This window comes from Coregonus clupeaformis, unplaced genomic scaffold (assembly GCF_020615455.1).
Source record: "Coregonus clupeaformis isolate EN_2021a unplaced genomic scaffold, ASM2061545v1 scaf1353, whole genome shotgun sequence".
NCBI classification, from domain to species: Eukaryota; Metazoa; Chordata; class Actinopteri; order Salmoniformes; family Salmonidae; genus Coregonus; species Coregonus clupeaformis.
In genome coordinates this window covers 24,661-47,815 of record NW_025534807.1, presented here as the reverse complement: position 1 = coordinate 47,815, position 23,155 = coordinate 24,661, and the positions used below count along the sequence as shown (strand labels likewise).

The window sequence follows — 23,155 nt, the reverse complement described above, 5'->3', positions numbered from 1 at the left end:
CTATGTCAGCCAATGTTGAACACAGCTCTGCTCGTCATGGAACACAGCTCTATGTCGTCATGTTGAACACAGCTCTATGCTGTCATGTTGAACACAGCTCTATGGTCATGTTGAATACAGCTCTGTCGTCATGTTGAACACAGCTCTATGTCGTCATGTTGAACACAGCTCTATGTCGTCATGTTGAACACAGCTCTATGTCGTCATGTTGAACACAGCTCCTTATGTCGCCATGTTGACCAGCTCTAGTCGCATGTTGAACACACTCTATGTCGTCATGTTGAACACAGCTCTATGTCCGTCATGTTGAACACAGCTCTATGTCGTCATGTTGAACAGCCAGCTCTATGTCGTCAAGTTGAAACCACAGCCTATGCGCACATTACAAGTTGAAATCCAGCTCTTACGCTCGCCATGTTGAACACAGCTCTATGTCGCCATGTTGAACACAGCTCTATGTCGTCATGTTGAACACAGCTCTATGCTGTCATGTTGAACACAGCTCATGTCGTCATGTTGAACACAGCTCTATGTCGTCATGTTGAACACAGCTCTATGTCGCCATGTTGAACACAGCTCTATGCCGTCATGTTGAACACAGCTCTATGTCGTCATGTTGAACACAGCTCTATGCTAGCTTCCTGCTAGTGAGGCGGTCTATGGGACAGTCGTGCATGGCAGTTTCCTCTCAGCTCTACACTAGAAACCCACTCAAGGGGTGGATCCATGCCGTAGATAGATAGATGGAGATGGATGGATGGATTATAGGAGCCATACAGTGGCTTCGGAAAGTATTCATACCCCTTGACTTATTCCACATGTTGTGTTGCAGCCTGAATTCAAAATGGATTAAATATATGTTTTTTCCTCACCCATCTACACACAATACCCCATAATGACAAAGGGAAAACACACAATACCCCATAATGACAAAGTGAAAACACGTTTTTAGAAATGTTAGGAAATGTATTGAATATGAAATACTGAAATATCTCATTTACATAAGTATTCACTCCCTGAGAGTCAATACATGCTAGAATCACCTTCGGCAGCGATTACATCTGGGAGTCTTTCTGCGAAGTCTCCAAGAGCGTTGCAAACCTGGAATGTAAAATATTTGCACATTGTTCTTTTTTAAAATTCTTCAAGCTCTGTCAAGTTGGTTGTTGATCATTGCTAAACAGCCATTTTCAGGTCTTGCCATAGATTCTCAACCGATTCACCACTCAGAACATTCAATGTCGTCTTGGTAACCAACTCCAGTGTATATTTGGCCTTGTGTTTTAGGTTTTTGTCTGCTGGAAGGTGAATTTGTGTTGAATTCACTGTTTGAGCATGACATCTACTTTCACAGTCATCTGAATAGTGACAGTGGTATAGTCTTTGGTATGTCATGTGTTGAGATAGGTTTATTTATTTATTTTTAAAATTAGGAACACATTCAGGTAGTTAGTGGAGTTAAGAGCGCTGGCACAGTAACCGAAAGGTGCTGGTTCTAACTGAGCCGACTAGGTGAAAGTCTGTCTGTGCCCCTGAGCAAGGCACTTAACCCCAATTGCTCCTGTAATGTCGCCTGGATAAGAGCGTCTGCTAAATGACTAAAATTTAAAAAATGTAATGTATTTACAATGACGGCCTACCAAGAGGCAAAAGGCCTTCGGACAGGGGCTGGGAATAAAAATAAAGATGTAGGACAAAACACACAACACTACATAAAGAGAGACCACAACACTACATAAAGAGAGACACCACAACACTACATAAAGAGAGACACCACAACACCACAAAAGAGAGACACCACAACACTACATAAAGAGAGAGACTCCACAACACTACATAAAGAGAGACACCACAACACTACATAAAGAGAGACACCACAACACTACATAAAGAGAGACACCACAACACTACATAAAGAGAGACGCCACAACACTACATAAAGAGAGACGCCACAACACTACATAAAGAGAGACACCACAACACTACATAAAGAGAGACGCCACAACACTAAGCATAAAGAGAGACGCCACCAACACTACAGAAAGAGAGACACCACAACACTACATAAAGAGAGACACCACAACACTACATAAAGAGAGAACACCACAACACTACATAGAGACACCACAACACTACACAAAGAGAGACACCACAACACTACATAAAGAGAGACACCACAACACTACATAAAGAGAGACACCACAACACTACAAAAGAGAGACGCCACAACACTACAAAAGAGAGACACCACAACACTACATAAAGAGAGACGCCACAACACTACATAAAGAGAGACACCACAACACTACATAAAGAGAGACACCACAACACTACATAAAGAGAGACACCACAACACTACATAAAGAGAGACACCACAACACTAAATAAAGAGAGACGCCACAACACTTACAAAAGAGAGACACTATACACAACACTACATAAAAGAGAGACACCACAACACTACATAAAGAGAGACACCACAACAATACACAAAGAGAGACACCAGCCAACACCAAATAAAGAGAGACGACCCACAACACTACATAAAGAGAGACACCACAACACTACATAAAGAGAGACACCACAACACTACATAAAGAGAGACGCCACAACACTACATAAAGAGAGACGCCACAACACTAACATAAAGAGAGACGGCACAACACTACATAAAGAGAGACACCACAACACTACATAAAGAGAGACACCACAACACTAGGCATAAAGAGAGAACACCACAACACTACATAAAGAGAGACACCACAACACTACATAAAGAGAGACACCACAACACTACATAAAGAGAGACACCACAACACTACATAAAGAGAGACACCACAACACTACAAAAGAGAGACGCCACAACACTACATAAAGAGAGAACGCCACAACACTACATAAAGAGAGACGCCACAACACTATATAAAGAGAGACGCCACAACACTACATAAAGAGAGAGACGCCACAACACCACATAAAGAGAGACACCACAACACTACATAAAGAGAGACACCACAACACTAAGCATAAAGAGAGACACCACAAACCTAACATAAAGAGAGACACCACAACACCACAAAAGAGAGACACCACAACACTACATAAAGAGAGACAACCACAACACCACATAAAGAGAGACACCACAACACTACATAAAGAGAGAACAACCACAACACTACATAAAGAGAGACACCACAACACTACATAAAGAGAGACTCAACAACACTACATAAAGAGAGACACCACAACACCACACAAAGAGAGACACCACAACACTACATAAAGAGAGACACCACAACACTACATAAAGAGAGACACCACAACCTACATAAAGAGAGACGCCACAACACTACATAAAGAGAGACGCCACAACACTACATAAAGAGAGACGCTCACAACACTACATAAAGAGAGACGCCACAACACTACATAGAGACGCACAACACTACATAAAGAGAGACACCACAACACTACATAAAGAGAGACGCCACAACACTACATAAAGAGAGACACCACAACACTACAAAAGAGAGACAACACCAACATAAAGAGAGACACCACAACACTACATAAAGAGAGAGACGCCACAACACTACATAAAGAGAGACACCACAACACTACATAAAGAGAGACACCACAACACTACATAAAGAGAGACACGCCACAACACTACATAAAGAGAGACACTACAACACTACATAAAGAGAGACACCACAACACTGACATAAAGAGAGACACCACAACACTACACAAAGAGAGACTCCACAACACTACATAAAAAGAGACACCACAACACTACATAAAGAGAGAACGCCACAACACTACATAAAGAGAGACGGCACAACACTACATAAAGAGACACCAACAACACTACATAAAGAGACACCACAACACTACATAAAGAGAGACCCCACAACACTACAGAAAGAGAGACACCACAACACTACATAAAGAGAGACACCACAACACTACATAAAGAGAGACACCACAACACTACATAAAGAGACCCACAACACTACATAAAGAGAGACGCCACAACACTACAAAAAGAGAGACACCACCAACACTACATAAAGAGAGACCCACAACACTACATAAAGAGAGACACCACAACACTACATAAAGAGAGACACCACAACACTACATAAAGAGAGACACCACAACACTACATAAAGAGAGACACCACAACACTACATAAAGAGAGATCACAACACGAAAAAGAAGCCAAAACAGACACCACAACACTACATAAAGAGAACACTACAACACTACATAAAGAGACACGCCACAACACTACATAAAGAGACTCAAGTGATAAGCTGTAGACCACACTATCTACCAAGAGTTTTCATCATATTTTTCATAGCCGTCTCATTTACCACCACAAACCGACTTTACTCCACACACAGAGACGCCGCACAAAGCTCTCTCGCCCTTCTTTTGGAAAATCTAACCATAATTCTATCCTGCTGATTCCTGGGCTTAAAAGCAAAAACTAAAGCAGGAAGTACCAGTGACTCTCAATAGAGCGGTCAGATGACACAGATGCTACGCCACAGGACTGTTTTGCTAGCACAGACTGGAATATGTTCTGGGATTCATCCAATGGCATTGAGAGTTTACCACATCAGCCACCGCTTAATCAATAAGTGCACGAGACGACGCTCACAGTGACCGCACTTACATATGTCCCAACCAGGAAGGCCATGGATTACAGGCAACATCCGCGACCGAGCCAAAGGCTAGAGCTGCCGCCAAGGAGCGGACACTAATCCAGACACTTATAAGAAATCCCGCTATGCCCTCCGACGAACCATCAAACAGGCAAAGCGCCAATACAGGACTAAGATTTCCGACTACACCGGTCTGACGCTCGCCGAATGTGGCAGGGCTCGCAAACACACGATACAAATGGAAACACCGCGATGCCCAACGCGACCTACGACGCTATGCTTTGCCTCGAGCAAGCAACACTAAGCATGCATGAGAGCACCAGCTGCTCCTCGACGATCACGCTGCTTGTAGCCGATGTGAGCAAGAAAACAGGTCAACATTCACAAGCTTGGTGCCAGATCCAGGACGTGACTCAGAGCATGCGCGACCAACTAGCAAGCGTCTTCACTGACATTTTCAACCTTTCCCCTGACCAAGTGTGTAATACCTACATGTTTCAAAGACCACCATAGTCCCTTTGTCCAATAAAGCGAAGGTAACCTGCCCAAATGACTACCGCCACGAAGCACTCGCGCGGCCAAAGTGTTTGAAGGGGTGGTCATGGCTCACATCAACACCATCATCCCGGAAACCCTAGACCCACCCACCCGCATACGCCCCAACAGATACACAGATGATGCAACCTCACCCGCACTCCACACTGCCCTTTTCCCACCTGGACAAAAAGGAACACACCTACAGTGGGGAGAACAAGTATTTGATACACTTTTTCTACTTGCAAAGTATGTAGAGGTCTGTAATTTTTATCATAGGCACACTTCAACTGTGAGAGACGGAATTTAAAACGAAAATCCAGAAAATCACATTGTATGATTTTTAAGTAATTAATTTGCATTTTATTGCATGACATAAGTATTTGATACATCAGAAAAGCAGAACTTAATATTTGGTACAGAAACCCTTGTTTGCAATTACAGAGATCATGATGTTTCCTGTAGGTCTTGACCAGGTTTGCACACACTGCAGCAGGGATTTTGGCCCACTCCTCCATACAGACCTTCTCCAGATCCTTCAGGGTTTCGGGGGCTGTCGCTGGGCAATACGGACTTTCAGCTCCCTCCAAAGATTTTCTATTGGGTTCAGGTCTGGAGACTGGCTAGGCCACTCCAGACCTTGAGATGCTTCTTACGGAGCCACTCCTTAGTTGCCCTGGCTGTGTGTTTCGGGTCTTGTCATGCCGGAAGACCCAGCCACAACCCATCTTCAATGCTCTTACTGAGGGAAGGAGGTTGTTGGCCAAGATCTTGCGGATATATGGCCCCATCCATCCTCCCCTCAATCGGTGCAGTCATCCTGTCCCCTTTGCAGAAAAGCATCCCCAAAGAATGATGTTTCCACCTCCATGCTTCACAGTTGGGATGGTGTTCTTGGGGTTGTACTCTCCTTCTTCTTCCTCCTAAACTCAGCTTAGTGGAGTTTAGACAAAAAAAGCTCTATTTTTGTCTCATCAGACCACATGACCTTCTCCCATTCCTCTTCTGGATCATCCAGATGGTCATTGGCAAACTTCAGACGGCCCTGGACATGCGCTGGCTTGAGCAGGGGGGACCTTGCGTGTGCTGCAGGATTTTAATCCATGACGGCGTAGTGTGTTACTAATGGTTTTCTTTGAGACCGTGGTCCCAGCTCTCTTCAGGTCATTGACCAGGTCCTGCCGTGTAGTTCTGGGCTGATCCTCACCTTCCACATGATCATTGATGCCCCACGAGGTGAGATCTCGCATGGAGCCCCAAGACCGAGTGTGATTGACCGTCATCTTGAACTTCTTCCATTTTCTAATAACTGGGCGCCAATAGTTGTTGCCTTCTCACCAAGCTGCTTGCCTATTGTCCTGTAGCCCATCCCAGCCTTGTGCAGGCTCCACAATTGTATCCCTGATGTCCTTACACTGCTCTCTGGTCTTGGCCATTGTGGAGAGGTTGGAGTCTGTTTGATTGGAGTGTGTGGACAGGTGTCTTTTATACAGGTAATGAGTTCAAACAGGTCTAGTTAATACAAGTAATGAGTGGAGAACAGGAGGGCTTCTAAAGAAAAAACTAACATGTCTGTGAGAGCCGGAATTCTTACTGGTTGGTAGGTGATCAAATACTTTTGTCATGCAAATTAATTACTTAAAAATCATACAATGTGATTTTATGGATTTTTGTTTTAGATTCCGTCTCTCACAGTTGAAGTGTACCTATGATAAAAATGACAGACCTCACATGCTTTGTAAGTAGGAAAAACCTGCAAAATCGGCAGTGTATCAAATACTTGTTCTCCCCACTGTATGTGAGAATGCTATTCATTGACTACAGCTCAGTGTTCAACACCATAGTGTCCACAAAGCTCATCACTAAGCTAAGGACCCTGGGACTAAACACCTCCCTCTGCAACTGGATCCTGGATTTCCTGACGGGCCGCCCCAGGTGGTAAGGGTAGACAACAACACATCTGCCACGCTGATCCTCAACACGGGGACCCTCAGGGTGCGTGCTTAGTCCCCTCCTGTACTCCCTGTTCACCCATGACTGCGTGGCCAAGCACGCCCAACACCATCATTAAGTTTGCTGACGACACAACGGGTGGTATGCCTGATCACCGACAACGATGAGACAGCCTATAGGGAGGAGGTCAGAGACCTGGCCGTGTGGTGCCAGGACAACAACCTCTCTCTCTCAACGTGAGCAAGACAAAGGAGATGATTGTAGACTACAAGAAAAAAAAGAGGGCCGAAGCACGCCCCATTCTCATCGACGGGGCTGTAGTGGAGCAGGTTGAGAGCTCAAGTTCCTTGGTGTCCACATCCCCAACAAACTATCATGGTCCAAACACACCAAGACAGTCGCGGAAGAGGGCACGACAAAGCCTATTCCCCCTCAGGAGACTGAAAGGATTAGCAAGTCTACAGCTGCACCATCGAGAGCATCCTGACTGGTTGCATCACCGCCTGGTATGGTAACTGCCCGGCCTCCGACAGCAAGGCACTACAGAGGGTAGTGCGTACGGCCCAGAACATCCCTGGGGCCAAGCTTCCTGGACCTCTATACCAGGCGGTTGTCAGAGGAAGGCCCTAAACATTATCAAAGACTCCAGCCACCCTAGTCATAGACTGTTCTCTCTGCACCGCGACGGCAAGCGGTACCGGAGTGCCAAGTCTAGGTCCAAAAGGCTTCTTAACAGCTTCTACCCCCAAGCCATAAGACTCCTGAACAGCTAATCATGGCTACCCGGACTATTTGCACTGCCCCCCCTCCCAACCTCCTCTTTACGCTGCTGCTACTCTGTTTATTATTTATGCATAGTCACTTTAACTCTACCCACATGTACATATTACATTTACATGTAAGTCATTTAGCAGACGCTCTTTTCCAGAGCGACTTACCTCAATACCTCGACTAACCGGTGCCCCCGCACATTAGACTCTGTACCGGTACCCCCTGTATATAACCACCCTACTGTTATTTTATTTTACTGCTGCTCTTTAATTATTTTTGATTTAGATTTTTTTCTTAAACTGCATTGTTGGTTATGGGCTTGTAAGTAAGCATTTCACTGTAATGTCTACACCTGTTGTATTCGGCGCATGTGGCAAATACAATTTGATTTGATACCCAAGAAGACTGAGGCTGTATTCACTGCCAAAGGTGCTTCAACAAAGTACTGAGTAAAGGGTCTGAATACTTATGTAAATGTTATATTTCAGTTTTTTATTTGTAATACATTTGCAAACATTTCTAAAAACCTGTTTTTGCTTTGTCATTATGGGGGTATTTTGTGTAGATTGATGAGGGGGAAAAAACATTTTAATACATTTTAGAATATGGCTGTAACGTAACAAAATGTGGAAAAAGTGAAAGGGTCTGAATGGGACAAGAGGACAGAGGGACAAAAAAAATGTGATTAGAAATAAAAGTGCTAAAAATATGTTGGCTCGCTATTTAAAAAGTTGGAGAACAAGCTATAGGATGAAAACCATGCGTTTTGGCACAGGTACAACTGACTAGCGCTAGCTAATGCTACTTACAGTAGCAAAATCCAAATATTGGATTTATTTTATTTTATTTATCGATACTTGGGAGTCAAATATCGATATAATATCGCCCAAAAATAATATTGGTATTCGATAAGATTCCCCATCACTACTATAAGGAGCACGGTGGCATCTGGGGTGCAGCAGAGTATTCTCTCTCTCCTCTTCTGCCTATCTGGGGAACACGGCTCTGGGTCTACACGCCCTGAGTTCCCCATGTTCTCCAGAGTGAGGACTGCCTATCTGGGAACACGGCTCTGGGTCTACACGCCCTGAGTCCCCCATGTTCCCCAGAGTGAGGCTCCTATCCGGGGATCACGGCTCTGGGTCTACATGCCCTGAGTTCCCATGTTCCCCAGAGTGAGGCTGCCTATCTGGGGAACACGGCTCTGGGTCTACACGCCCTGAGTTCCCATGTTCCCAGAGTGAGGCTGCCTATCTGGGGAACACGGCTCTGGGTCTACACGCCCTGAGTTCCCCATGTTCCCAGAGTGAGGCTGCCTATCTGGGGAACACGGCTCTGAGTCTACACGCCTGAGTTCCCATGTTCCCCAGAGTGAGGCTGCCTATCTGGGGAACACGGCTCCTGGGTCTACACGCCCTGAGTTCCCCATGTTCCCCAGAGTGAGGCCCATCTGGGGAACACGGCTCTGGGTCTCACGCCCTGAGTTCCCCATGTTCCCCAGAGTGAGGCTGCCTATCTGGGGAACACGGCTCTGATCTACACGCCTCAGTTCCCCATGGTTCCCCAGAGTGAGGCTGCCTATCTGGGGAACACGGCTCTGGGTCTACACGCCCTGAGTTCCCATGTTCCCCAGAGTGAGGCTGCCTATCTGGGGAACACGGCTCTGGGTCTACACGCCTGAGTTCCCCATGTTCCCCAGAGTGAGGCTGCCTATCTGGGGATCACGGCTTCAGTCTACACGCCCTGAGTTCCCCTGTTCCCCAGAGTGAGGCTGCCTATCTGGGGAATACGGCTCTGGGTCTACAAGCCTGAGTTCCCCATGTTCCCCAGAGTGAGGCTGCCTATCTGGGGAACACGGCTCTGGTCTACACGCCTGAGTTCCCCATGTTCCCCAGAGTGAGGCTGCCTATCTGGGGATCACGGCTCTGGGTCTACACGCCCTGAGTTCCCCATGTTCCCCAGAGTGAGGCTGCCTATCTGGGGAACACGTTCTGGGTCTACACGCCCTGGAGTTCATGTTCCCAGAGTGAGGCTGCCTATCTGGGGATCACGGCTCTGGGTCTACACGCCCTGAGTTCCCATGTTCCCCAAGTGAGGCTGCCTATCTGGGGATCACGGCTCTGGGTCTACACGCCTGGAGTTCCCATGTTCCCCAGAGTGAGGCTGCCTATCTGGGGAACACGGCTCTGGGTCGACACGCCCTGAGTTCCCCATGTTCCCCAGAGTGAGGCTGCCTATCTGGGGATCACGGCTCTGGGTCTACACGCCCTGAGTTCCCATGTTCCCCAGAGATGAGGCTGCCTATCTGGGGAACACGGCTCTGGGTCTACACGCCTGAGTTCCCATGTTCCCCAGAGTGAGGCTGCCTATCTGGGGATCACGGCTCTGGGTCTACACGCCCTGAGTTCCATGTTCCCAGAGTGAGGCTGCCTATCTGGGGATCACGGCTCTGGGTCTACACGCCTGAGTTCCCCATGTTCCCCAGAGTGAGGCTGCCTATCTGGGGATCACGGCTCGGGTCTACCGCCCTGAGTTCCCCATGTTCCCAGAGTGAGGCTGCCTATCTGGGGATCACGGCTCTGGGTCTCACGCCTGAGTTCCCATGTTCCCCAGAGTGAGGCTGCCTATCTGGGGATCACGGCCTGGGTCTACACGCCTGAGTTCCCCATGTTCCCCAGAGTGAGGCTGCCTATCTGGGGATCACGGCTCTGGGTCTACACGCCCTGAGTTCCCCATGTTCCCCAGAGTGAGGCTGCCTATCTGGGGGATCACGGCTCTGGGTCTACACGCCCTGAGTTCCCATGTTCCCCAGAGTGAGGCTGCCTATCTGGGGAACACGGCTCTGGGTCTACACGCCCTGAGTTCCCCATGTTCCCCAGAGTGAGGCTGCCTATCTGGGGATCACGCTCTGGGTCTACACGCCCTGAGTTCCCCATGTTCCCCATTAGAGAGGCTGCCTATCTGGGGATCACGGCTCTGGGTCTACACGCCCTGAGTTCCCATGTTCCCCAGAGTGAGGCTGCCTATCTGGGTATCACGGCTCTGGTCTACACGCCCTGAGTTCCCCATGTTCCCCAGAGTGAGGCTGCCTATCTGGGGAACACGGCTCTGGGTCTACACGCCTGAGTTCCCCATGTTCCCCAGAGTGAGGCTGCCTATCTGGGGAACACGGCTCCTGGGTCTACACGCCTGAGTTCCCCATGTTCCCAAGAGTGAGGCTGCCTATCTGGGGATCATGGCTCTGGGTCTACACGCCCTGAGTTCCCCATGTTCCCCAGAGTGAGGCTGCCTATCTGGGGATCATGGCCTCTGGGTCTACACGCCTGAGTTCCCCCATGTTTCCCAGAGTGAGGCTGCCTATCTGGGGATCACGGCTCTGGGTCTACACGCCCTGAGTTCCCCATGTTCCCCAGAGTGAGGCTGCCTATCTCGGGGAACACGGTTCTGGGTCTACACGCCTGAGTTCCCCATGTTCCCCAGAGAGTGAGGCTGCCTATCTGGGGATCATTGGCTCTGGGCTACACGCCTGAGTTCCCATGTTCCCCAGAGTGAGGCTGCCTATCTGGGGATCACGGCTCTGGGTCTACACGCCCTGAGTTCCCCATGTTCCCCAGAGTGAGGCTGCCTATCTGGGGAACACGGCCCTGGGTCTACACGCCCTGAGTTCCCATGTTCCCCAAGTGAGGCTGCCTATCTGGGGATCACGGCTCTGGGGTCCTGCACGCCCTGAGTTCCCCATGTTCCCAGTGAGGCTGCCTATCTGGGGAACACGGCTCTGGGTCTACACGCCCGAGTTCCCCATGTTCCCAGAGTGAGGCTGCCTACCTGGGGGATCACGGCTCTGGGTCTACACGCCCTGAGTTCCCCATGTTCCCCAGAGTGAGGCTGCCTATCTGGGGATCATGGCTCTGGGTCTACACGCCCTGAGTTCCCCATGTCTCCCCAGAGTGAGGCTGCCTATCTGGGGATCACGGCTCTGGGTCTCCCACGCCCTGAGTTCCCATGTTCCCCAGAGTGAGGCTGCTTATCTGGGGAACACGGCTCTGGGTCTACACGCCCTGAGTTCCCCATGTTCCCCAGAGTGAGGCTGCCTATCTGGGGATCACGGCTCTCGTACGCCCTGAGTTCACCATGTTCCCCAGAGTGAGGCTGCTTATCTGGGGATCACGCTCTGGGTCTACACGCCCTAAGTTCCCCAGAGTGAGGCTGCCTATCTGGGGATCATGGCTCTGGGTCTACACGCCCTGAGTTCCCCATGTTCCCCACAGAGTGAGGCTGCTATCTGGGGAACACCTCTGGGTCTACACGCCCTGAGTTCCCCATGTTCCCCAGAGTGAGGCTCCTATCTGGGAACACGCTCGGTCTACACGCCCTGAGTTCCCCATGTTCCCAGAGTGAGGCTGCCTATCTGGGGATCATGGCTCTGGGTCTACACGCCCTGAGTTCTTATGTTCCCAGAGTGAGGGCTGCTTATCTGGGGAAACGGCTCTGGGTCTACACGCCCTGAGTTCCCCATGTTCCCCCAGAGTGAGGCTGCCTATCTGGGGAACACGGCTCTGGGTCTACATGCCCTGAGTTCCCCATGTTCCCCAGAGTGAGGCTGCCTATCTGGGGATCATGGCTCGGGGTCTACACGCCTGAGTTCCCCATGTTCCCCAGAGTGAGGCTGCCTATCTGGGGATCACGGCTCTGGGTCTACACGCCTGAGTTCCCGATGTTCCTCAGAGTGAGGCTGCTTATCTGGGGAACACGCTCTGGGTCTAGCCCTGAGTTCCCATGTTCCCCAGAGTGAGGCTGCCTATCTGGGGATCACGGCTCTGGTCTACACGCCCTGAGTTCCCATGTTCCCCAGAGTGAGGCTGCTTATCAGGGGATCACGGCTCTGGGTCTACACGCCGAGTTCCCTGTTCCAGAGTGAGGCTGCCTATCTGGGGATCACGGCTCTGGGTCTACACGCCTGAGTTCCCCATGTTCCCCAGAGTGAGGCTGCCTATCTGGGGATCACGGCTCGGGTCTCCGCCCTGAGTTCCCTGTTCCCCAGAGTGAGGCTGCCTATCTGGGGAACACGGCCTGGGTCTACACGCCCTGAGTTCCCCATGTTCCCAGGAGATGAGCTGCCTATCTGGGGATCACGGCTCTGGGTCTACACGCCCTGGAGTTCACCATGTTCCCCAGAGTGAGGCTGCCTATCTGGGAATCACGGCTCTGGGTCTACACGCCCTGAGTTCCCCATGTTCCCCAGAGTGAGGCTGCCTATCTGGGGATCATGGCTCTGGGTCTACACGCCTGAGTTCCCCACTGTTCCCCAGAGTGAGGCTGCCTATCTGGGGAACACGGCTCTGGGTCTACACGCCTGAGTTCCCCATGTTCCCCAGAGTGAGGCTGCCTATCTGGGGAACACGGCTCTGGGTCTACACGCCCCTGAGTTCCCCTGTCCCGAGACTCCCTATCTGGGGATCATGGCTCTGGGTCTTCCACGCCCCTGAGTTCCCATGTTCCCCAGAGTGAGGCTGCCTATCTGGGGAATCACGGCTCTGGGTCTACAGCCCTGAGTTCTGTGTTTCCCCAGAGTGATGCCTATCGGGGAACACGGCTCTGGGTCTACACCTGAGTTCCCATGTTCCCCAGAGTGAGGCTGCCTATCTGGGGAACACGGCTCTGCGTCTACACGCCCTGAGTTCCCCATGTTCCCCAGAGTGAGGCTGCCTATCTGGGGAACACGGCTCTGGGTCTACACGCCCTGAGTTCCCCATGTTCCCCAGAGTGAGGCTGCCTATCTGGGGATCACGGCTCTGGGTCTACACGCCCTGAGTTTCCCATTCCCCAGAGTGAGGCTGCCTATCTGGGGATCATGGCTCTGGGTCTACACGCCCTGAGCCCCATGTTCCCCAGAGGAGGCTGCCTATCTGGGGATCACGGCTCTGGGTCTACACGCCCTGAGTTCCCCATGTTCCCCAGAGTGAGGCTGCCTATCTGGGGAACACGGCTCTGGGTCTACACGCCCTGAGTTCCCCATGTTCCCAGAGTGAGGCTGCCTATCTGGGGATCACGGCTCTGGGTCTACACGCCCTGAGTTCCCCATGTTCCCCAGAGTGAGGGCTGCCTATCTGGGGATCATGGCTCTGGGTCTACACGCCCTGAGTTCCCATGTTCCCCAGAGTGAGGCTGCCTATCTGGGGAACACGGCTCTGGGTCTACATGCCCTGAGTTCCCCATGTTCCCATGAGTGATGCTGCCTATCTGGGGAACACGGCTCTGGGTCTACACCTGAGTTCCCCATGTTCCCCAGAGTGAGGCTGCTATCTGGGGAACACGGCTCTGCGTCTACACGCCCTGAGTTCCCCATGTTCCCAGAGTGAGGCTGCCTATCTGGGGATCACGGCTCTGGGTCTACACGCGCCTGAGTTCCCCATGTTCCCCAGAGTGAGGCTGCCTATCTGGGGAACACGGCTCTGGGTCCACACGCCCTGAGTTCCCATGTTCCCCAGAGTGAGGCTGCCTATCTGGGGATCACGGCTCTGGGTCTACACGCCCTGAGTTCCCCATGTTCCCCAGAGATCTTTACAAGTATTTTGATCGTCCCTGTAGTCGGAATACGCTCAAGCATTCCAGGAGACTGGTCAAATTGTCAGCACTCCTGAGAGGGCCCCCGTGTTGAGGATCAGCGATGGCAGATGTGTTATTACCTACCCTTACCACCTGGGGCGGCCCGTCCAGGAAGTCCAGGATCCAGTTGGAGAGGGAGGTGTTTAGTCCCAGGGTCCTTAGCTTAGTGATGAGCTTTGAGGGCACTATGTTGTTGAACGCCTGCGCTGTAGTCAATGAATAGCATTCTCACATAGGTGTTCCTCTTGTCCAGGTGGGAAAGGGCAGTGTGGAGTGCAATAGAGATTGCATCATCTGTGGATCTATTTGGGCGGTATGCAAATTGGAGTGGTCTAGGGTTTCTGGGATAATGGTGTTGTGAGTCGATGACCAGCCTTTCAAAGCACTTCATGACTACAGACGAGTGCTACGGGTCGGTAGTCATTTATGCAGGTTATCTTAGTGTTCTTGCCTGTTTGATGGCTCGTCGGAGGGCATAGCGGGATTTCTTATAAGCGTCCGGGTTAGAGTCCTGCTCCTTGAAAGCGGCAGCTCTACCCTTTAGCTCAGTGCGGATGTTTCCTGTAATCCATGGCTTCTGGTTGGGGTATGTACGCACGGTCACTGTGGGGACGACCGTCATCGATGCACTTATTGATGAAGCCAGTGACTGATGTGGTGTACTCTCAATGCTTTCAGAAGAATCCCGAACATATTCCAGTCTGTTCTAGCAAAACAGTCCTGTAGCTTAGCATCTGCTTCATCTGACCACTTCCATTAACCGATACTGGTGCTTCCTGCTTTAGTTTTTGCTTATAAGCAGGAATCAGGAGGATAGAGTTATGGTCAGATTTACCAAATGGAGGCGAGGGAGAGCTTTGGACGCGTCTCTGTGTGTGGAGTAAAGGTGGTCTAGAGTTTTCCCTGTTTACTTATGACCTTATACAGCTCATTGAGTGCAATCTTAGTGCCTGCATCGGTTTGTGGTGGTAAATAGACAGCTACGAAAAATATAGAAGAAAACTCTCTTGGTAGATAGTGGGTCTACAGCTTATCATGAGATACTCTACCTCAGGCGAGCAAAACCTTGAGACTTCCTTTGTATTAGATTTTATGCACCAGCTGTTGTTTACATATATACAGACCGCCACCCCTTGTCTTACCGGGTCAGCCGTTTCTATCCTGCCGATGTAGCGTATATCCAGGCTCTGTCGTAGCCGGCCGTGACCGGAGACCCATGGGGCGGCGCACAATTGGCCCAGTGTCGTCCAGGGTAGGGGAGGGAATGGCCGGCAGGGATGTTGGTAGAGCAGGGTTGTGGGTTTGTTTCCCACGGGGGCCAGTATGAAAAAAATTAAATAATGTATGCACTCACTAACTGCAAGTCGCTCTGGATAAGAGCGTCTGCTAAATGACAAAAATGTAAAATGTATCCCGCCAGCTGTATATTGTCCATGTCGCTGTCAGCCACTACTCGGTGAAACATAAGATATTACAGTTTTTAATGTCCCGTTGGTAGGATAACCTTAATCTTAGGTCATCCAATTTATATTGAAATGATTGAACATTGGCTAATAGGATTGATGGAAGAGGCAGTTTACTCGCTGCCGCCGGATCTCATAAGGCACCCCGACCTACGTCCACGATATCTCCGTTTCTTTCTCATGCGAATGACGGGGATTTGGGCCTTGTCGGGTGTCTGTAGGATATCCTTCGCCGTCCGACTCGTTGAAGAAAAGTATTAGTCCAATACGAGGTGAGTAATCGCTGTCCTGATATCCAGAAGCTCTTTTTGGTTATCAGAGACGATGGCAGAAACATTATGTACTGAATAAATTACAAATAATGCGAAAAAACACACATAATAGTACAATTGGTTAGAGGGCTGTAAACGGCTGCCATCTTCTTAAGCTAAAGCTTGGCACACCTGCGCTGAAAAACATCTCCACAGCATGATGCTGCCTCCACCATGCTTCACTGTAGGGATGGTATTGGCCAGGTGATAAGCGGTGCCTGGTTTCCTCCAGACGTGACGCTTGGCATTCAGGCCAAAGAGTTTAATCTTGGTTTCATCAGACCAGAGAATCTTGTTTCTCATGGTCTGAGAGTCCTTTAGGTTCCTTTTTGGCAAACTCCAAGTGGGCTGTCATGTGCCTTTTACTGAGGAGTGGCTTCCGTCTGGCCACACTACCATACATGCCTGATTGGTGGAGTGCTGCAGAGATGGTTGTCCTTCTAGAAAGTTCTCCCCATCTCCACAGAGGAACTCTGGAGCTCTGTCAGACTGACCATCGGGTTCTTGGTCACCTCCTGACCAAGGCCCTTCTCCCCCGATTGCTTGGTTTTTGCTCTGACATGCACTGTCAACTGTGGGACCTTGTAAGACAGGTGTGTGCCTTTTTAAAATCATGTCCAATCAATTGAATTTACCACAGGTGGACTCCAATTAAGTTGTAGAAACATCTCAAGGGATGATCAATGGAAACAGGATGCACCTGATGAGGGAAAAAAGTATATAATACATTTTAGAATAAGGCAACAAAATGTGGAAAAGTGAAGGGGGGTCTGAATACTTTCCCAATGTGTTGTGAGCAATATGTTTGGAACATCAATCGCAGTATCGAATCACAATACATATAGAATCGTGAGAATCTCAATACATATCGTATCGCACCGAAGTATGTTGATAATACCGTATCGCTGGTCGTTCTCTCAGCCGTACTATATCCCTATATAGTGCACTACTATGGGGAATAAGGGTGCTATTTGGGGACGCAGACGTTGTTGCTCTCTGACTGTTGGGATGGATGTTGAGGTCTATTCTGCTAGGCCTCTACTACTTTTCTACCCTGGGATCACTGCCTATTGGGTTGGAACACTTTCTCAAAATTGCCAGGTTTTCCAGAAATCCCGGTTGGAATCGGTTGGGAATAAGCAGGAAAATCTGGGAATCCTCCAGTTGGGGATTTCTGGAAAACCTGGGAATTTTGGGAAAGTTAACTGAATTGTTCAACCCCTTTGAAGGTGATCCCAGGGTGGTAAAGAAAGAAGGTGTGGGACTGAAAGGTGTCTCTTCTGATGCTGAAAGATTTCCAGAATAGACCTCTAACTGCCCTCCGACCTCCGACCCTCCCACACCACCCATCCCTGATCCTGACCTGGCAGGGCTAGCGACCCTCCGACCCTCCCACACCACCCATCCCTGATCCTGACCTGGCAGGGCTAGCGACCCTCGACCCTCCCACACCACCCATCCCTGATCCTGACCTGGCAGGGCTAGCGAACCCTCCGACCCTCCCACAGACCACCCATCCCTGATCCTGACCTGGCGGGCCAGCGAACCCTCCGACCCTCCCACACCACCCATCCCTGATCCTGACCTGGCAGGGCTAGCGACCCTCCGACCCTCCCACACCACCCATCCCTGATCCTGACCTGGCAGGGCTAGCGACTCCTCCGACCCTCCCACACCACCCATCCCTGATCCTGACCTGGCAGGGCTAGCGACCCTCCGACCCTCCCACACCACCCATCCCTGATCCTGACCTGGCAGGGCTAGCGACCCTCCGACCCTCCCACACCACCCATCCCTGATCCTGACCTGGCAGGGCTAGCGACCCTCCGACCCACTCCCACAACCACCCATCCCTGATCCTGACTGGCAGGGCTAGCGACCCTCCGACCCTCCCACACCACCCATCCCTGATCCTGACCTGGCAGGGCTAGCGGACCCTCCGGACCCTCCCACACCACCCATCCCTGATCCTGACCTGGCAGGGCTAGCGACCCTCCGACCCTCCCACACACACCCATCCCTGATCCTGACCTGGCAGGGGCTAGCGACCCTCCGACCCTCCCACACCACCCATCCCTGATCCTGACCTGGCAGGGCTAGCGACCCTCCGACCCTCCCACACCACCCATCCCTGATCCTGACCTGGCAGGGCTCGGCGAACCCTCCGACCCTCCCACCACCCATCCCTGATCCTGACCTGGCAGGGCTAAAGCGACCCTCCGACCCTCCCACACCACCATCCCTGATCCTGACCTGGCAGGGCTAGCGACCCTCCGACCCTCCCACACCACCCATCCCTGATCCTGACCTGGCAGGGCTAGCGACCCTCCGACCCTCCCACACCACCCATCCCTGATCCTGACCTGGCAGGGCTAGCGACCTCGACCTCTCCCACACCACCCATCCCTGATCCTGACCTGGCAGGGCTGGCGACCCTCCACCCTCCCACACCACCCATCCCTGATCCTGACCTGGCAGGGCTAGCGACCCTCCGACCCTCCCACACCACCCATCCCTGATCCTGACCTGGCAGGGCTAGCGACCCTCCGACCCTCCCACACCACCCATCCCTGGTCCTGACCTGGCAGGGCTAGCGACCCCTCCGACCCTCCCACACCACCCATCCTGATCCTGACCCTGGCAGGGCTAGCCACCCTCCCACCCTCCCCACACCACCCATCCCTGATCCTGACCTGGCAGGGCTAGCTTGGGATCGTGTTTGTGTAACAAACGTATCACTGAGATTCTATCTGCAGTGGATTCATTCATTGGAAGTAAACTATCCTAATAAACATCACCAGTGGTTCCTGATGACCAGGGCTGTCCATGTGGCAGAGTCTTCTTCTTCCTGGTTTTCCTGTGGGGACTTGAGCCACTGTATAGGGTAGTCTGGAGCACATTGAAAAGATGCAACAATCATTTGATAGTGATACATGGGTTGGACAGCATGGACCCACCAGACAACAGTCCAACCCATGTCTCTCTGGTGCTCTCTCCTGTCAGCCATCCATGATACAGCCTGGTGTTACTGTTCTTAGTGCATGATGTCTCTGTGGTCTGTTGGTCTGGTCTGTTCTTAGTGCATGATGTCTCTGTGGTCTGTTGGTCTGGTCTGCTTTTCCTCGCTCTGTACCAACCCTGTTCATTTGAAGACGTCGTTCTGTTTGAGCCTCCATCTGTGCCGCTTCTGCCTGCATGTTTTACCCATGTTTTGTTCGGTGTCGTTACATAACCTGCTGTTATCTAGAGAACATAGGCCAGCAGCCCACAGTAGTCAATTCCAAATCCTCAGGTATGGTAGAGGAAGCTTTGACTAAATCTTTCCCTCCCATATTCTACTGACAGGTTGTCCTGCTCAAACTGACATTCTATTCTCTTCTCTTTTCCCCCCCTCTCCTATTTCTGTCTCTGTCTCTCTCTCTGTCTCTCTCTCTCTCTCTCTCTCTCTCTCTCTCTCTCTCTCTCTCTCTTCTCTCTCTCTCTCTCTCTCTCTCTCTCTCTCTCTCTCTCTCTCTCTCTCTCTCTCTCTCTCTCTCACTCCTCTCTCTCTCTCTCTCTCTCTCTCTCTCTCTCTCTCTCTCTCTCTCTCTCTCTCACCTCTGTCTCCCTCTCCCCCCTCTCTCGCTCTCTCTCTCACCCTCTGTATCCTCTCCCCCTCTCTCGCTTCTCCTCACCCTCTGTATCCCTCCCCTCTCCCCCTCCCCTCTCTCTCTCTCCTCACCCTCTGTATCCTCTCCCCCTCCCCTCTCTCTCTCTCCCTCTCACCTTCTGTATCCTCTCCCCTCCCCCCTCTCTCTCCTCTCACCCTCTGTATCCCTCTCCCCTCTCCCCCTCTCTCTCTCCTCTCACCCTCTGTATCCTCTCCCCCTCCCCCTCTCTCTCCCCCTCCCCTCTCTCCTCCTGTAGGGTAAAAGTGGCCCAGACAGCCTGTATGTCAGCGTTAAGCACCTGTCCACGTCCCTGATGCAGATGCCCTTGGACAGCGAGCTGAAGCAGATCAGCATGGGAGCCATTCAGCAGTTCAACCCTGGGACGTCATACAGTGTGAATGTAAGTAGAGTTAAGGGGAGTTTAGCCATGCAGTGGGAATGATTGACAAAACACACACAACTCCCTATCACCCCCATGGAAACGGTCAGTACGAGTGCTTTAACCGTGGAGGGGTAGATGTCAGTGTGAATTAGGTAGAGGGGGAGTTGAGCCTAATGCTGACTATGTTCCAAACGGCACCCTATTCCCTATATAGTGCACTACTTTAGACCAGGACCCATAGGGTGCCATTTGGAACGCAAACGATGTCATACAGGGCGGCAGGTAGCTTAGTGGTTAAGAGCGTTGTGCCAGTAACCGAAAGGTCGCTGGTTCTAATCCCCGAGCCAACTAGGTGAAAAATGTGTCGATGTGCCCTTGAGCAAGGCACTTAACCCTAATTGCTCCTGTAAGTCGCTCTGGATAAGAGCGTCTGCTAAATGACTAAAAATAAAATAAAAATACAGTGTGAATGTAAGTGGCGTTAAGGGTAGTTAAGCCTAATGATGTTTGAACAAGAGGGATAGAGGGATAGAGGGATAGAGGGGTAGAGGGGTAGAGGGATAGAGGGATAGAGGGGTAGAGGGATAGAGGGATAGAGGGGTAGAGGGGTAGAGGGGTAGAGGGTAGAGGGATAGAGGGGGTAGAGGGGTAGAGGGATAGAGGGATAGAGGTAGAGGGTAGAGGGGTAGAGGGATAGAGGATAGAGGGTAGAGGGATAGAGGGGTAGAGGGGTAGAGGGTAGAGGGATAGAGGGATAGAGGGGTAGAGGGGTAGAGGGGTAGAGGGGTAGAGGGATAGAGGGATAGAGGGATAGAGGGATAGAGGGATAGAGGGGGTAGAGGGATAGAGGGGTAGAGGGGTAGAGGGGTAGAGGGGTGGAGGGGTAGAGGGATGGAGGGGTGGAGGGATGGAGGGGTGGAGGGTAGAGGGATGGAGGGTAGAGGGATGGAGGGGTAGAGGGATGGAGGGGTAGAGGGGTAGAGGGTGGAGGGGTAGAGGGATGGAGGGTAGAGGGATGGAGGGGTAGAGGGGTGGAGGGGTGGGAGGTGGAGGGGTAGAGGGATAGAGGGGGTAGAGGGATAGAGGGTGGAGGGTAGAGGTAGAGGGAGGTAGAGGGTGTGGAGGGGTAGAGGATAGAGGGGTAGAGGGGTAGAGGGATAGAGGGGTAGAGGGGTAGAGGGGTAGAGGGATAGAGGGATAGAGGGGTAGAGGGATAGAGGGATAGAGGGGTAGAGGGATAGAGGGGTAGAGGGATAGAGGGGTAGAGGGATAGAGGGTAGAGGGTAGAGGGATAGAGGGGTAGAGGGATGGAGGGGTAGAGGGGTGGAGGGGTAGAGGGGTAGAGGGTAGAGGGAGAGGGATGGAGGGGTGGAGGGATGGAGGGGTGGAGGGATGGAGGGGTAGAGGGATGGAGGGGTAGAGGGATGGAGGGGTAGAGGGATGGAGGGGTAGAGGGGTAGAGGGGTAGAGGGGTAGAGGGGTGGAGGGTAGAGGGATGGGAGGGGTAGAGGGATGGAGGGTAGAGGGATGGAGGGGTAGAGGGGTGGAGGGGTGGAGGGGTGGAGGGATGGAGGGGTGGAGGGGTGGAGGGGTAGAGGGGTAGAGGGGTAGAGGGGTAGAGGGGTGGAGGGGTAGAGGGGTGGAGGGGTGGAGGGGTAGAGCCTTTGATTGGGGCTTCAGAAATGGAACGTGAGTGTGTCCCAAATGGCACCCTATTCCCACTATATTTCAAAAGTAGTCTAAAGTAGTGCACTATAAAGGGTATATGGTACCATTCTCTGGTCTAAAGTAGTGCACTATAAAGGGTATATGGTACCATTCTCTGGTCTAAAGTAGTTGCACTATAAAGGGTATATGGTACCATTCTCTGGTCTAAAGTAGTGCACTATAAAGGGTATATGGTACCATTCTCTGGTCTAAAGTAGTGCACTATAAAGGGTATATGGTACCATTCTCTGGTCTAAAGTAGTGCACTATAAAGGGTATAGGTACCATTCTCTGGTCTAAAGTAGTGCACTATAAAGGGTATATGGTACCATTCTCTGGTCTAAAGTAGTGCACTATAAAGGGTATATGGTACCATTCTCTGGTCTAAAGTAGTGCACTATAAAGGGTATATGGTACCATTCTCTGGTCTAAAGTAGTGCACTATAAAGGGTATATGGTACCATTCTCTGGTCTAAAGTAGTGCACTATAAAGGGTATATGGTACCATTCTCTGGTCTAAAGTAGTGCACTATAAAGGGTATATGGTACCATTCTCTGGTCTAAAGTAGTGCACTATAAAGGGTATATGGTACCATTCTCTGGTCTAAAGTAGTGCACTATAAAGGGTATATGGTACCATTCTCTGGTCTAAAGTAGTGCACTATAAAGGGATATATGGTACCATTCTCTGGTCTAAAGTAGTGCACTATAAAGGGTATATGGTACCATTCTCTGGTCTAAAGTAGTGCACTATAAAAGGGTATATGTTGCCATTTGGGGACACAGTCTCTGCCCTCAAAATGCCCTCCGCTCAAATGGCTGTGACAGAGCAGAGATGACTGTCCTGTCTCTCTCTCTCACACACACACACACACACACACACACACACACACACGCATAAGATCCCTCTAGGAATCCACTCAGTTGGCTCCTCCAAGGTAATCCTCCACCTGTTAGTCAGAGGAGTGACCTGTGATCTAGCCTCCACCTGTTAGTCAGAGTAGTGACCTGTGATCTAGCCTCCACCTGTTAGTCAGAGGAGTGACCTGTGATCTAGCCTCCACCTGTTAGTCAGAGGAGTGACCTGTGATCTAGCCTCCACCTG

General features: G+C 50.9%; 1 pseudogene; it reads left to right on the top strand.

Annotated features, from left to right (window-relative positions):
• The window catches only part of LOC123486922, a 115,911-nt pseudogene that overhangs the window by 71,229 nt on the left and 21,527 nt on the right, over window positions 1–23,155 (top strand).